This window comes from Syngnathus leptorhynchus, chromosome 18, assembly GCF_054491065.1.
Source record: "Syngnathus leptorhynchus isolate UIUO chromosome 18, UIUO_Slep, whole genome shotgun sequence".
Classification (NCBI taxonomy): domain Eukaryota; kingdom Metazoa; phylum Chordata; class Actinopteri; order Syngnathiformes; family Syngnathidae; genus Syngnathus; species Syngnathus leptorhynchus.
In genome coordinates, this window is record NC_141212.1 from 5,205,944 (window position 1) to 5,220,697 (window position 14,754).

General features: G+C 41.1%; 1 protein-coding gene across 3 annotated transcripts in view; it reads right to left on the reverse strand.

Annotated features, from left to right (window-relative positions):
• Nucleotides 1-9,613: 9,613 nt before the first annotated feature.
• LOC147042574 (kinesin-like protein KIF13B) overlaps nucleotides 9,614-14,754 on the reverse strand; it is a 47,129-nt gene continuing 41,988 nt past the window's right edge. For all 3 annotated transcript variants that reach the window (XM_085937850.1, XM_085937851.1, XM_085937852.1), the window contains 6 exons: nucleotides 11,496-11,594; nucleotides 11,227-11,266; nucleotides 10,602-10,636; nucleotides 10,408-10,511; nucleotides 10,088-10,193; nucleotides 9,614-9,665 (listed from right to left, as the gene is read on the reverse strand). The gene's annotated coding sequence lies outside the window, so the exon portion shown is untranslated. The remainder of the gene's footprint in view (nucleotides 9,666-10,087; nucleotides 10,194-10,407; nucleotides 10,512-10,601; nucleotides 10,637-11,226; nucleotides 11,267-11,495; nucleotides 11,595-14,754) is intronic.

Sequence of the window (14,754 nt, forward strand, 5' to 3'; positions counted from 1 at the left end):
GTTGGTTGGAGTGTCAACAATAAGAACAATGTCCACTAGAATAGAGGGACGACTTGTTTTACATGTTCCTGTAACAGTTATTACCTACAAAGCCTTATACAATACCTTCTATGGTTGTTGGACATGGGGTGATGATAGCTGTGGAGAATGAAAAATATTATTCTAGAATGGGGTAAAAGATTGTCCTTGTCAAATTGTATCCATCCATATATTTTCCATTGTCTTGACAGAAGTTTCAGATGAGCCAGAGTCTATTGTTCCTACATTATGCTGGAGGGACTAGGTCTCAGAGCTGACTTACAAACACCTCAGTGGACGTGGAGGAGGTGGTCTGAGACGGGGAAGCTTAAGTATCCCGTTTTTGACTGCAGGTTCAGGAACCAGAACGATCTTTCCAAAATGTATGGATGGACACCAACTACATTTGACTTTTAAAAATGGTTGTTTCAACACTTGTTGGACTTACTTGAGATTGGTTTACAGGACTCTCCAAGTGGAGGGACTTCATGTATGCAGTCACAGGGTAATGTACTGGCATCGCTGCATCCACCATACGTCAAACACATGTCACACGGCCAACCAAAGGACTCTTCGCACCGGCACTCAGGTCCTCCAGTAGCGTTTAGAGGGCAGGCTAAAAATGATATTGCGCCAGATTATTCTTTAGTTACCTATTTCATAACATACGAGTTGAGAGGCTCGCAACATTTGTCCCCGGGGACTGAAAAATATCCTCACCTGTGGTCAAATCCCAACTTTTGAGTGCTAAATCTTCTGCTATCGCTAATGGGAGGGATATATCGTCTACAGCATCTCTCAGTTGATTCCAGATCTCTGATGGCTCAGTGTTGGTTGGAGTGTCAACAATAAGAACAATGTCCACTAGAATAGAGGGACGACTTGTTTTACATGTTCCTGTAACAGTTATTACCTACAAAGCCTTATACAATACCTTCTATGGTTGTTGGACATGGGGTGATGATAGCTGTGGAGAATGAAAAATATTATTCTAGAATGGGGTAAAAGATTGTCCTTGTCAATTTGTATCCATCCATATATTTTCCATTGTCTTGACAGAAGTTTCAGATGAGCCAGAGTCTATTGTTCCTACATTATGCTGGAGGGACTAGGTCTCAGAGCTGACCTACAAACACCTCAGTGGACGTGGAGGAGGTGGTCTGAGACGGGGAAGCTTAAGTATCCCGTTTTTGACTGCAGGTTCAGGAACCAGAACGATCTTTCCAAAATGTATGGATGGACACCAACTACATTTGACTTTTAAAAATGGTTGTTTCAACACTTGTTGGACTTACTTGAGATTGGTTTACAGGACTCTCCAAGTGGAGGGACTTCATGTATGCAGTCACAGGGTAATGTACTGGCATCGCTGCATCCACCATACGTCAAACACATGTCACACGGCCAACCAAAGGACTCTTCGCACCGGCACTCAGGTCCTCCAGTAGCGTTTAGAGGGCAGGCTAAAAATGATATTGCGCCAGATTATTCTTTAGTTACCTATTTCATAACATACGAGTTGAGAGGCTCGCAACATTTGTCCCCGGGGACTGAAAAATATCCTCACCTGTGGTCAAATCCCAACTTTTGAGTGCTAAATCTTCTGCTATCGCTAATGGGAGGGATATATCGTCTACAGCATCTCTCAGTTGATTCCAGATCTCTGATGGCTCAGTGTTGGTTGGAGTGTCAACAATAAGAACAATGTCCACTAGAATAGAGGGACGACTTGTTTTACATGTTCCTGTAACAGTTATTACCTACAAAGCCTTATACAATACCTTCTATGGTTGTTGGACATGGGGTGATGATAGCTGTGGAGAATGAAAAATATTATTCTAGAATGGGGTAAAAGATTGTCCTTGTCAAATTGTATCCATCCATATATTTTCCATTGTCTTGACAGAAGTTTCAGATGAGCCAGAGTCTATTGTTCCTACATTATGCTGGAGGGACTAGGTCTCAGAGCTGACTTACAAACACCTCAGTGGACGTGGAGGAGGTGGTCTGAGACGGGGAAGCTTAAGTATCCCGTTTTTGACTGCAGGTTCAGGAACCAGAACGATCTTTCCAAAATGTATGGATGGACACCAACTACATTTGACTTTTAAAAATGGTTGTTTCAACACTTGTTGGACTTACTTGAGATTGGTTTACAGGACTCTCCAAGTGGAGGGACTTCATGTATGCAGTCACAGGGTAATGTACTGGCATCGCTGCATCCACCATACGTCAAACACATGTCACACGGCCAACCAAAGGACTCTTCGCACCGGCACTCAGGTCCTCCAGTAGCGTTTAGAGGGCAGGCTAAAAATGATATTGCGCCAGATTATTCTTTAGTTACCTATTTCATAACATACGAGTTGAGAGGCTCGCAACATTTGTCCCCGGGGACTGAAAAATATCCTCACCTGTGGTCAAATCCCAACTTTTGAGTGCTAAATCTTCTGCTATCGCTAATGGGAGGGATATATCGTCTACAGCATCTCTCAGTTGATTCCAGATCTCTGATGGCTCAGTGTTGGTTGGAGTGTCAACAATAAGAACAATGTCCACTAGAATAGAGGGACGACTTGTTTTACATGTTCCTGTAACAGTTATTACCTACAAAGCCTTATACAATACCTTCTATGGTTGTTGGACATGGGGTGATGATAGCTGTGGAGAATGAAAAATATTATTCTAGAATGGGGTAAAAGATTGTCCTTGTCAATTTGTATCCATCCATATATTTTCCATTGTCTTGACAGAAGTTTCAGATGAGCCAGAGTCTATTGTTCCTACATTATGCTGGAGGGACTAGGTCTCAGAGCTGACCTACAAACACCTCAGTGGACGTGGAGGAGGTGGTCTGAGACGGGGAAGCTTAAGTATCCCGTTTTTGACTGCAGGTTCAGGAACCAGAACGATCTTTCCAAAATGTATGGATGGACACCAACTACATTTGACTTTTAAAAATGGTTGTTTCAACACTTGTTGGACTTACTTGAGATTGGTTTACAGGACTCTCCAAGTGGAGGGACTTCATGTATGCAGTCACAGGGTAATGTACTGGCATCGCTGCATCCACCATACGTCAAACACATGTCACACGGCCAACCAAAGGACTCTTCGCACCGGCACTCAGGTCCTCCAGTAGCGTTTAGAGGGCAGGCTAAAAATGATATTGCGCCAGATTATTCTTTAGTTACCTATTTCATAACATACGAGTTGAGAGGCTCGCAACATTTGTCCCCGGGGACTGAAAAATATCCTCACCTGTGGTCAAATCCCAACTTTTGAGTGCTAAATCTTCTGCTATCGCTAATGGGAGGGATATATCGTCTACAGCATCTCTCAGTTGATTCCAGATCTCTGATGGCTCAGTGTTGGTTGGAGTGTCAACAATAAGAACAATGTCCACTAGAATAGAGGGACGACTTGTTTTACATGTTCCTGTAACAGTTATTACCTACAAAGCCTTATACAATACCTTCTATGGTTGTTGGACATGGGGTGATGATAGCTGTGGAGAATGAAAAATATTATTCTAGAATGGGGTAAAAGATTGTCCTTGTCAAATTGTATCCATCCATATATTTTCCATTGTCTTGACAGAAGTTTCAGATGAGCCAGAGTCTATTGTTCCTACATTATGCTGGAGGGACTAGGTCTCAGAGCTGACTTACAAACACCTCAGTGGACGTGGAGGAGGTGGTCTGAGACGGGGAAGCTTAAGTATCCCGTTTTTGACTGCAGGTTCAGGAACCAGAACGATCTTTCCAAAATGTATGGATGGACACCAACTACATTTGACTTTTAAAAATGGTTGTTTCAACACTTGTTGGACTTACTTGAGATTGGTTTACAGGACTCTCCAAGTGGAGGGACTTCATGTATGCAGTCACAGGGTAATGTACTGGCATCGCTGCATCCACCATACGTCAAACACATGTCACACGGCCAACCAAAGGACTCTTCGCACCGGCACTCAGGTCCTCCAGTAGCGTTTAGAGGGCAGGCTAAAAATGATATTGCGCCAGATTATTCTTTAGTTACCTATTTCATAACATATGAGTTGAGAGGCTCGCAACATTTGTCCCCGGGGACTGAAAAATATCCTCACCTGTGGTCAAATCCCAACTTTTGAGTGCTAAATCTTCTGCTATCGCTAATGGGAGGGATATATCGTCTACAGCATCTCTCAGTTGATTCCAGATCTCTGATGGCTCAGTGTTGGTTGGAGTGTCAACAATAAGAACAATGTCCACTAGAATAGAGGGACGACTTGTTTTACATGTTCCTGTAACAGTTATTACCTACAAAGCCTTATACAATACCTTCTATGGTTGTTGGACATGGGGTGATGATAGCTGTGGAGAATGAAAAATATTATTCTAGAATGGGGTAAAAGATTGTCCTTGTCAATTTGTATCCATCCATATATTTTCCATTGTCTTGACAGAAGTTTCAGATGAGCCAGAGTCTATTGTTCCTACATTATGCTGGAGGGACTAGGTCTCAGAGCTGACCTACAAACACCTCAGTGGACGTGGAGGAGGTGGTCTGAGACGGGGAAGCTTAAGTATCCCGTTTTTGACTGCAGGTTCAGGAACCAGAACGATCTTTCCAAAATGTATGGATGGACACCAACTACATTTGACTTTTAAAAATGGTTGTTTCAACACTTGTTGGACTTACTTGAGATTGGTTTACAGGACTCTCCAAGTGGAGGGACTTCATGTATGCAGTCACAGGGTAATGTACTGGCATCGCTGCATCCACCATACGTCAAACACATGTCACACGGCCAACCAAAGGACTCTTCGCACCGGCACTCAGGTCCTCCAGTAGCGTTTAGAGGGCAGGCTAAAAATGATATTGCGCCAGATTATTCTTTAGTTACCTATTTCATAACATACGAGTTGAGAGGCTCGCAACATTTGTCCCCGGGGACTGAAAAATATCCTCACCTGTGGTCAAATCCCAACTTTTGAGTGCTAAATCTTCTGCTATCGCTAATGGGAGGGATATATCGTCTACAGCATCTCTCAGTTGATTCCAGATCTCTGATGGCTCAGTGTTGGTTGGAGTGTCAACAATAAGAACAATGTCCACTAGAATAGAGGGACGACTTGTTTTACATGTTCCTGTAACAGTTATTACCTACAAAGCCTTATACAATACCTTCTATGGTTGTTGGACATGGGGTGATGATAGCTGTGGAGAATGAAAAATATTATTCTAGAATGGGGTAAAAGATTGTCCTTGTCAAATTGTATCCATCCATATATTTTCCATTGTCTTGACAGAAGTTTCAGATGAGCCAGAGTCTATTGTTCCTACATTATGCTGGAGGGACTAGGTCTCAGAGCTGACTTACAAACACCTCAGTGGACGTGGAGGAGGTGGTCTGAGACGGGGAAGCTTAAGTATCCCGTTTTTGACTGCAGGTTCAGGAACCAGAACGATCTTTCCAAAATGTATGGATGGACACCAACTACATTTGACTTTTAAAAATGGTTGTTTCAACACTTGTTGGACTTACTTGAGATTGGTTTACAGGACTCTCCAAGTGGAGGGACTTCATGTATGCAGTCACAGGGTAATGTACTGGCATCGCTGCATCCACCATACGTCAAACACATGTCACACGGCCAACCAAAGGACTCTTCGCACCGGCACTCAGGTCCTCCAGTAGCGTTTAGAGGGCAGGCTAAAAATGATATTGCGCCAGATTATTCTTTAGTTACCTATTTCATAACATATGAGTTGAGAGGCTCGCAACATTTGTCCCCGGGGACTGAAAAATATCCTCACCTGTGGTCAAATCCCAACTTTTGAGTGCTAAATCTTCTGCTATCGCTAATGGGAGGGATATATCGTCTACAGCATCTCTCAGTTGATTCCAGATCTCTGATGGCTCAGTGTTGGTTGGAGTGTCAACAATAAGAACAATGTCCACTAGAATAGAGGGACGACTTGTTTTACATGTTCCTGTAACAGTTATTACCTACAAAGCCTTATACAATACCTTCTATGGTTGTTGGACATGGGGTGATGATAGCTGTGGAGAATGAAAAATATTATTCTAGAATGGGGTAAAAGATTGTCCTTGTCAATTTGTATCCATCCATATATTTTCCATTGTCTTGACAGAAGTTTCAGATGAGCCAGAGTCTATTGTTCCTACATTATGCTGGAGGGACTAGGTCTCAGAGCTGACCTACAAACACCTCAGTGGACGTGGAGGAGGTGGTCTGAGACGGGGAAGCTTAAGTATCCCGTTTTTGACTGCAGGTTCAGGAACCAGAACGATCTTTCCAAAATGTATGGATGGACACCAACTACATTTGACTTTTAAAAATGGTTGTTTCAACACTTGTTGGACTTACTTGAGATTGGTTTACAGGACTCTCCAAGTGGAGGGACTTCATGTATGCAGTCACAGGGTAATGTACTGGCATCGCTGCATACACCATACGTCAAACACATGTCACATGGCCAACCAAAGGACTCTTCGCACCGGCACTCAGGTCCTCCAGTAGCGTTTAGAGGGCAGGCTAAAAATGATATTGCGCCAGATTATTCTTTAGTTACCTATTTCATAACATACGAGTTGAGAGGCTCGCAACATTTGTCCCCGGGGACTGAAAAATATCCTCACCTGTGGTCAAATCCCAACTTTTGAGTGCTAAATCTTCTGCTATCGCTAATGGGAGGGATATATCGTCTACAGCATCTCTCAGTTGATTCCAGATCTCTGATGGCTCAGTGTTGGTTGGAGTGTCAACAATAAGAACAATGTCCACTAGAATAGAGGGACGACTTGTTTTACATGTTCCTGTAACAGTTATTACCTACAAAGCCTTATACAATACCTTCTATGGTTGTTGGACATGGGGTGATGATAGCTGTGGAGAATGAAAAATATTATTCTAGAATGGGGTAAAAGATTGTCCTTGTCAAATTGTATCCATCCATATATTTTCCATTGTCTTGACAGAAGTTTCAGATGAGCCAGAGTCTATTGTTCCTACATTATGCTGGAGGGACTAGGTCTCAGAGCTGACTTACAAACACCTCAGTGGACGTGGAGGAGGTGGTCTGAGACGGGGAAGCTTAAGTATCCCGTTTTTGACTGCAGGTTCAGGAACCAGAACGATCTTTCCAAAATGTATGGATGGACACCAACTACATTTGACTTTTAAAAATGGTTGTTTCAACACTTGTTGGACTTACTTGAGATTGGTTTACAGGACTCTCCAAGTGGAGGGACTTCATGTATGCAGTCACAGGGTAATGTACTGGCATCGCTGCATCCACCATACGTCAAACACATGTCACACAGCCAACCAAAGGACTCTTCGCACCGGCACTCAGGTCCTCCAGTAGCGTTTAGAGGGCAGGCTAAAAATGATATTGCGCCAGATTATTCTTTAGTTACCTATTTCATAACATATGAGTTGAGAGGCTCGCAACATTTGTCCCCGGGGACTGAAAAATATCCTCACCTGTGGTCAAATCCCAACTTTTGAGTGCTAAATCTTCTGCTATCGCTAATGGGAGGGATATATCGTCTACAGCATCTCTCAGTTGATTCCAGATCTCTGATGGCTCAGTGTTGGTTGGAGTGTCAACAATAAGAACAATGTCCACTAGAATAGAGGGACGACTTGTTTTACATGTTCCTGTAACAGTTATTACCTACAAAGCCTTATACAATACCTTCTATGGTTGTTGGACATGGGGTGATGATAGCTGTGGAGAATGAAAAATATTATTCTAGAATGGGGTAAAAGATTGTCCTTGTCAATTTGTATCCATCCATATATTTTCCATTGTCTTGACAGAAGTTTCAGATGAGCCAGAGTCTATTGTTCCTACATTATGCTGGAGGGACTAGGTCTCAGAGCTGACCTACAAACACCTCAGTGGACGTGGAGGAGGTGGTCTGAGACGGGGAAGCTTAAGTATCCCGTTTTTGACTGCAGGTTCAGGAACCAGAACGATCTTTCCAAAATGTATGGATGGACACCAACTACATTTGACTTTTAAAAATGGTTGTTTCAACACTTGTTGGACTTACTTGAGATTGGTTTACAGGACTCTCCAAGTGGAGGGACTTCATGTATGCAGTCACAGGGTAATGTACTGGCATCGCTGCATCCACCATACGTCAAACACATGTCACACGGCCAACCAAAGGACTCTTCGCACCGGCACTCAGGTCCTCCAGTAGCGTTTAGAGGGCAGGCTAAAAATGATATTGCGCCAGATTATTCTTTAGTTACCTATTTCATAACATACGAGTTGAGAGGCTCGCAACATTTGTCCCCGGGGACTGAAAAATATCCTCACCTGTGGTCAAATCCCAACTTTTGAGTGCTAAATCTTCTGCTATCGCTAATGGCAGGGATATATCGTCTACAGCATCTCTCAGTTGATTCCAGATCTCTGATGGCTCAGTGTTGGTTGGAGTGTCAACAATAAGAACAATGTCCACTAGAATAGAGGGACGACTTGTTTTACATGTTCCTGTAACAGTTATTACCTACAAAGCCTTATACAATACCTTCTATGGTTGTTGGACATGGGGTGATGATAGCTGTGGAGAATGAAAAATATTATTCTAGAATGGGGTAAAAGATTGTCCTTGTCAAATTGTATCCATCCATATATTTTCCATTGTCTTGACAGAAGTTTCAGATGAGCCAGAGTCTATTGTTCCTACATTATGCTGGAGGGACTAGGTCTCAGAGCTGACCTACAAACACCTCAGTGGACGTGGAGGAGGTGGTCTGAGACGGGGAAGCTTAAGTATCCCGTTTTTGACTGCAGGTTCAGGAACCAGAACGATCTTTCCAAAATGGATGGATGGACACCAACTACATTTGACTTTTAAAAATGGTTGTTTCAACACTTGTTGGACTTACTTGAGATTGGTTTACAGGACTCTCCAAGTGGAGGGACTTCATGTATGCAGTCACAGGGTAATGTACTGGCATCGCTGCATCCACCATACGTCAAACACATGTCACACGGCCAACCAAAGGACTCTTCGCACCGGCACTCAGGTCGTCCAGTAGCATTTAGAAGGCAGGCTTAAAATCATATTGTTCCAAATTATTTATTGGTATTTTATTTAAAAGTGTAAAATTAGAATGGCGATTTACAATTGTCCTGAACATCAATCAACTGAATTCTCACCCGTGGTCAAATTCCAGCTCGTCAGTGCTGTTTCTTCTGTTATATCTAATGACAAGGATAAATTATCTACAGCGTCTCTTAGTAGATTAATTAACTAAAACATTAACTAAAATCATTCGTTAAATTAGTAATTTATGAGTAACCAAATGTATACCTGTGGTCAAATGTATGCCTTCCAGGATTAAATCATCTGTGATGTTGAATGGTAAAATGACATCCCCCACAGCATCCCTCAGTAGATCAGTGAACTCTGTTGGCTCTGGGCCAATTGGAATGTCCAGTAAGATGACCACTGATATTGTGGTAAATTTTTCTGTGGACCAACATCACAATAAAACAATAGATTCGGCTTCAGCACTGCTCCATGACATTACCACACCAATTCCATTAAAACATGCCTCACCTTCTCTTTTCTCTCTGACATGTTTATAAGATAGTTGTCTATGTGTCACATCCTGGAAAATATAAAAACCTGGTTGATTCACATAAAGTGCCAGTTTGTAGTCATAATGCAGTTGAAAAAGTTGACTTGACAGAAAACAATAGGAAACAATGCCTCTGAGTATTCTTAGGCATTAGGTATTTTCTCATAAACCACCCAAGTACAATTGATCCCATTACCCAAGACCTGGAACCAGTCAACCACAAGGCTTTCCAAGAGCTGTTCATAAACATTTATCCGAAAAACACAGTTGATATTTTATTTTCAAAAATATACTGGAATTCCCTTTCCAAGGAAAGCATGGCTACTGCTCTCCTATGTATTTACCACACAAGTTGAAAAGTAATTTGAGGGCTTCTCAATCAGTTGTAAATCCATAGTCCCTTTGTCATTGAATAATAATTAGCAATTTGTTGCAATGCTGTAAATTCTTACTTGCAAATCCAAATCTGTGAGTTGAGTGTAGCCCTTATTCTCCCAAAAGATGTGTGCAGACAAAAGGAGAATGATGAATCTCACTGCCTTTAGTATTGTCATCTCCCTGTCGAAAAAAAATTGGGTCATAATCTTAAATCTTTTGAGAATTCACTCCAACCAACCAATTTTCAGACATTTCAGAAAATCAGGCAAGGGCTACTGTTTGTTGCTCATAGCGAATCATGGCTCAGAATCTGCCCAGATTTAAAAGTGGATCAGGTAAACGGTTCAATCTGAGGTTTTACAACTAGAGATTTACTGGATTTACGAGCACTGACCTGGGATATGAACACTGTAAGGTGGCAGTCGTGGACTTGTCCTGCCTCAAACACTCAACTCAGTTCATCTGCACTTGTTAATAGATGACTAAAACCAACCACAGCTGCATACAAGGTGATGTAAACAAAATAAAAACCAGTCAGGTAAAAACAAAGAAAGTTAAAATTAGAACAAAAAAATCCAAAACACTTACCACATCATAAAACACTAAAACAATGAAGTGTCGTGCTAAATGGAAAACGAAAGAATAAAAATGTATTATTAGACAAGTTTTAAAGACGAACAGAGTGGACCCTTACCATATGTATCTAATATGGCACCGCTTTGCATTAGTCACCCATCATAATAATTTCCAGTTGTGATTATGGATGTGGCAGTTTTGCACTATTGGTATCATGGTTGTATCCTGTTTGCAGACTTGCGCAATCGAGTTGATCCTATTTTTTTATGTGCAAACCTTTAGAAAATCAATCATATTCACAGCCAGATCTATGGACAATTTTGAGTCTGCAGTTTTGATCATGCACTTTTTCATGGAATTGCCTAAATGGATCAATAAAGTATTGGGAATGGTGTTGCATGGAGTTTTGAGAGGTGCCACCAGAAGAGAAGAGTGAGAAAGACACATATAAAAATAATAACAGTATAAAACGGTATTAAGACTACTTTAACATTACATAGGATTAGAATTCTACAGTATTGACACATGGAACATCCTGTGAGGAAGACCCCTAACAGATAGCAAAAAAGTTGGGACAGGGCCAGATAGATCAAGATAAGATAAGACAAGACAGAAATGGATAGATTCATTGAGGTACCTGTGCTGGTTTCAACTTTTCTTTTCACTTGAATGCAGTGCTATGATTATAAAATTTCAAGAATTGTTATACACTGAAAAACAATCAAAGTCAATAAGTCAATGTATTTGTATTCATCTGCTATAATTAAATTATGATTAGCCTGTTTTTTTTAAAAAATCTAATCAATAAAAACTCGAAAACAAATGTAAAATATGTTGTTTTTTTTCCACAGATCTCAAGTACCATGTACAATTTACAACATAAGAAAGAGAGATGTGTCTATTTACCTTTTGTCTTCCATTCATTGGAAAAAAAAAAAACCCACTTGTTTAACTGACTATCTGAAGAAACGTGTAGTTGAGGCAGTCATCCATCCACTTTGTTTCCTGGAATAAGAGTACAAGATACACACCAGTCTGACAGGTTCAGCTGCTTCACAGAGATAGAACAATAAAAATCATTAAGCATTCACTGGAATTTACCCAGTAGGTTCTTCATTGATTGATGTTAAGAACAATCACAGGCTACAAAATTATTAAGGTGACTCCCAGTTCCAACTTCCAACTAAGAATTTCTTCATTTTTCTTTTTTTTTTTCATTTTTGATTCATTTGACTCATTACAATCCCTCGAGGGTAACTCCAAACATATTTGCAGTGTATTTTGGGGTTGCACATCACATTGTGAAACAGATCACACACGTGCAGGCAGGTAAGGAGAGACGTCAGAAACAATGCTGCACTTTTTGAGGTGAGTGAGTGTGAGGACCATGAGCTTTTGTTCATTCTGTTGTTTAATTAAAAAAAATATATATAATAATAAAAAAGCAGATCACAGATATATGACAGTAAAAAAATATAGAATCACTCAAATTCAGTTTCGTACATTTATTTTAAATTAATATCATTAAGATTTATGCTGGTTGTATTCAGCCAGTATTGATGAGAATTAGTATTGCTACTGTGTACACTACCGTTTAAAAGTTTGAGGTCACCCAGGCAATTCCATGAAAACTAAGATAATTGCACAAGGGTTTTCCAATCTAGCTTTCTAACACAATTAGCAAACACAATTAGAACATTGGAGACATGGTTGCTGGAAATGGGCCTCTACAACTATGTGGATGTTGCATTAAAACCAGACGTTTGCAGCTAGAATAGTTATTTCCAAGATTTACAACATCCTGATTAGTTTATTGTTATCCTCATTGAAAAAAATAACAATTTTATTTTAAAAGTAAGGACACTTCTAAGTGACCCCAAACTTTCTTATTGTAGTCTACGTTTCACTGACTTTTAAGACTTAAATTTAAAGATACTGAGTTGGGTTTTTCCACGCTTGCTTAATCAGCGACTAAACAGTAAAAACTTCCCCGAGGATTCACAGGGCTCTCCATTGCTAGATCTAACAGGTTTGTGATCAATTTAGCAACGTATGAATCATCGTTTGGATCATTAAAATGTTGTGTTCATATTTTGCTCAATTAGTTCTGTTAAACAAAGGACAATGAGGACCCTGGTTGAAAAGGTGAGATGCTTGGGAAAAGGTGATTATGTTCAAGTGTATTTTAGTGAAGTGTGTGTGTGTGTGTGTGTGTGTGTGTGTGTGTGTGTGTGTGTGTGTGTGTGTGTGTGTGTGTGTGTGTGTGTGTGTGTGTGTGTGTGTGTGTGAATGTATCTATGTGTGTGTGAGTGTTTTCATAACAAAGCCAGCCTTGGGACCTACATACAAGGCCACCACACAGTTCACACCTTTAATTGGAGTCTGTTGCATCACACCAAATAAACATGATTATATTGACATTAGACACAATTTGGATGTAATCATTTCATTCAAACAAAACTAAACATTCAGAACCCTCAAAGATCTCCTGTCCGGAAAAAAAGATGATAGAGAAGAGTCAGCTGTGACTTACAAGATCTGACTGTAAATATGGCAATCATTAGTAAACACACAAATTTTACATCTGCAATTTATCTTATGAACAGTATCCTCATTATAAGTCGCACCCCCGCTCAAACTATGAAAAAAAAACCTTCTACTTATAGTCCGGAAAATATGGTAGTTGTTTGTTCGCTTTTTAGACCACAGCGAGGACACACGGGGCCACACCGGTGGTCTTTTGTTTTCTTCCAAGAAAAATAATTTTTACTTGTGATAACCATCCATCCATCCATTTTCTGAACCGCTTAGTCCCCACGGGGGTCGCGGACGTGCTGGAGCCTATCACAGCCGTCATCGGGCAGTAGGCGGGGGACACCCTGAACTGGTTGCCAACCAATCGCAGGGCACACAGAGACGAAAAACCATTCGCACTCGCACTCACACCTAGGGACAATTTGGAGTGCTCAATTGGCCTATCAAGCATGTTTTTGGGATGTGGGAGGAAACCGGAGTGCCGGAGAAAACCCACGCGGACACGGGGAGAACATGCAAACTCCACACAGGGAGGGCCGGAGGTGGAATCGAACCCGCACCCTCTTAACTGTGAGGCGCACGTGCTACCCACTGCTCCACCGAGCCGCCCCTGTGATAACCACAACTAATCGGAAATGTCCAGATTGGTGGATTACATTAAACTGAGTCACAGTCACATTCACACTTGTGGGCAATTGGAATCCTTCATTAAAAAGTAAAAATATAACCTCCACTCAAAATTGCTAACCAATAGTCCGAGATGATGAATACTCATAAATGACCCATGGCACACTGATTGGGAATCACTGTAATAAATGAATGTAAGAATTTTATATAAGAACAAGTCGAATTGGTCACGTCCTAGCAGCACTCCTGTTTTACAATCTTCTTGAAAATGATTGTCAAAAAGCTCATTTGGCATATAAATGTTCACAGCCAAAATGGTTTACGGACTATCAAAAGAGCATTTCAATTCCATCATTTCTGGGTTTATTTTCAATGTATTTATTTTTTGAATAATGTGTTTCAGTGGGTTAGCACGTCTGCCTCACAGTGCAGATGTTGTGGGTTCGATTTTGGCTCTGGCCTTCCTATGTGGAGATGTGCATGTGCTCCCCGTGCTTCTGTGGGTTTCCCCCGGGATCTCCGGTTTACTCCCACATTCCAAAAACATGCATGGTAGGGCAACTGACCACTCCAATGTGAATGAGAGTGCAAATAGTTTCACATAAAAGTCGATCCTCATTATAAGTCGCACCCCCGCTCAAACTATGAAAAAAAAACCTTCTACTTATAGTCCGGAAAATACGGTAGTTGTTTGTTCGCTTTTTAGACCACAGCGAGGACACACGGGGCCACACCGGTGGTCAGGCACTTTTGGAGTCAGACGAGGGCAAAGATGTCTTACAGGGGTCGCCATAGGCATAGCCAATGTTTCTGGAAGCCGCAAAACAACCCTATGACGTCATGCAAGAACGTGCACTTTAATTGGACGAAATATCTGTCCTCAATATTATAAAGATGAAGGGAGTTCAAACGTGTTGCTCACAAAGTGAGTGTAACACTGATGCACTTATTAACTTGGTAAGCTTTGTTGTTTTCATGAATGTTGATTTTTTTTTTTTAAATT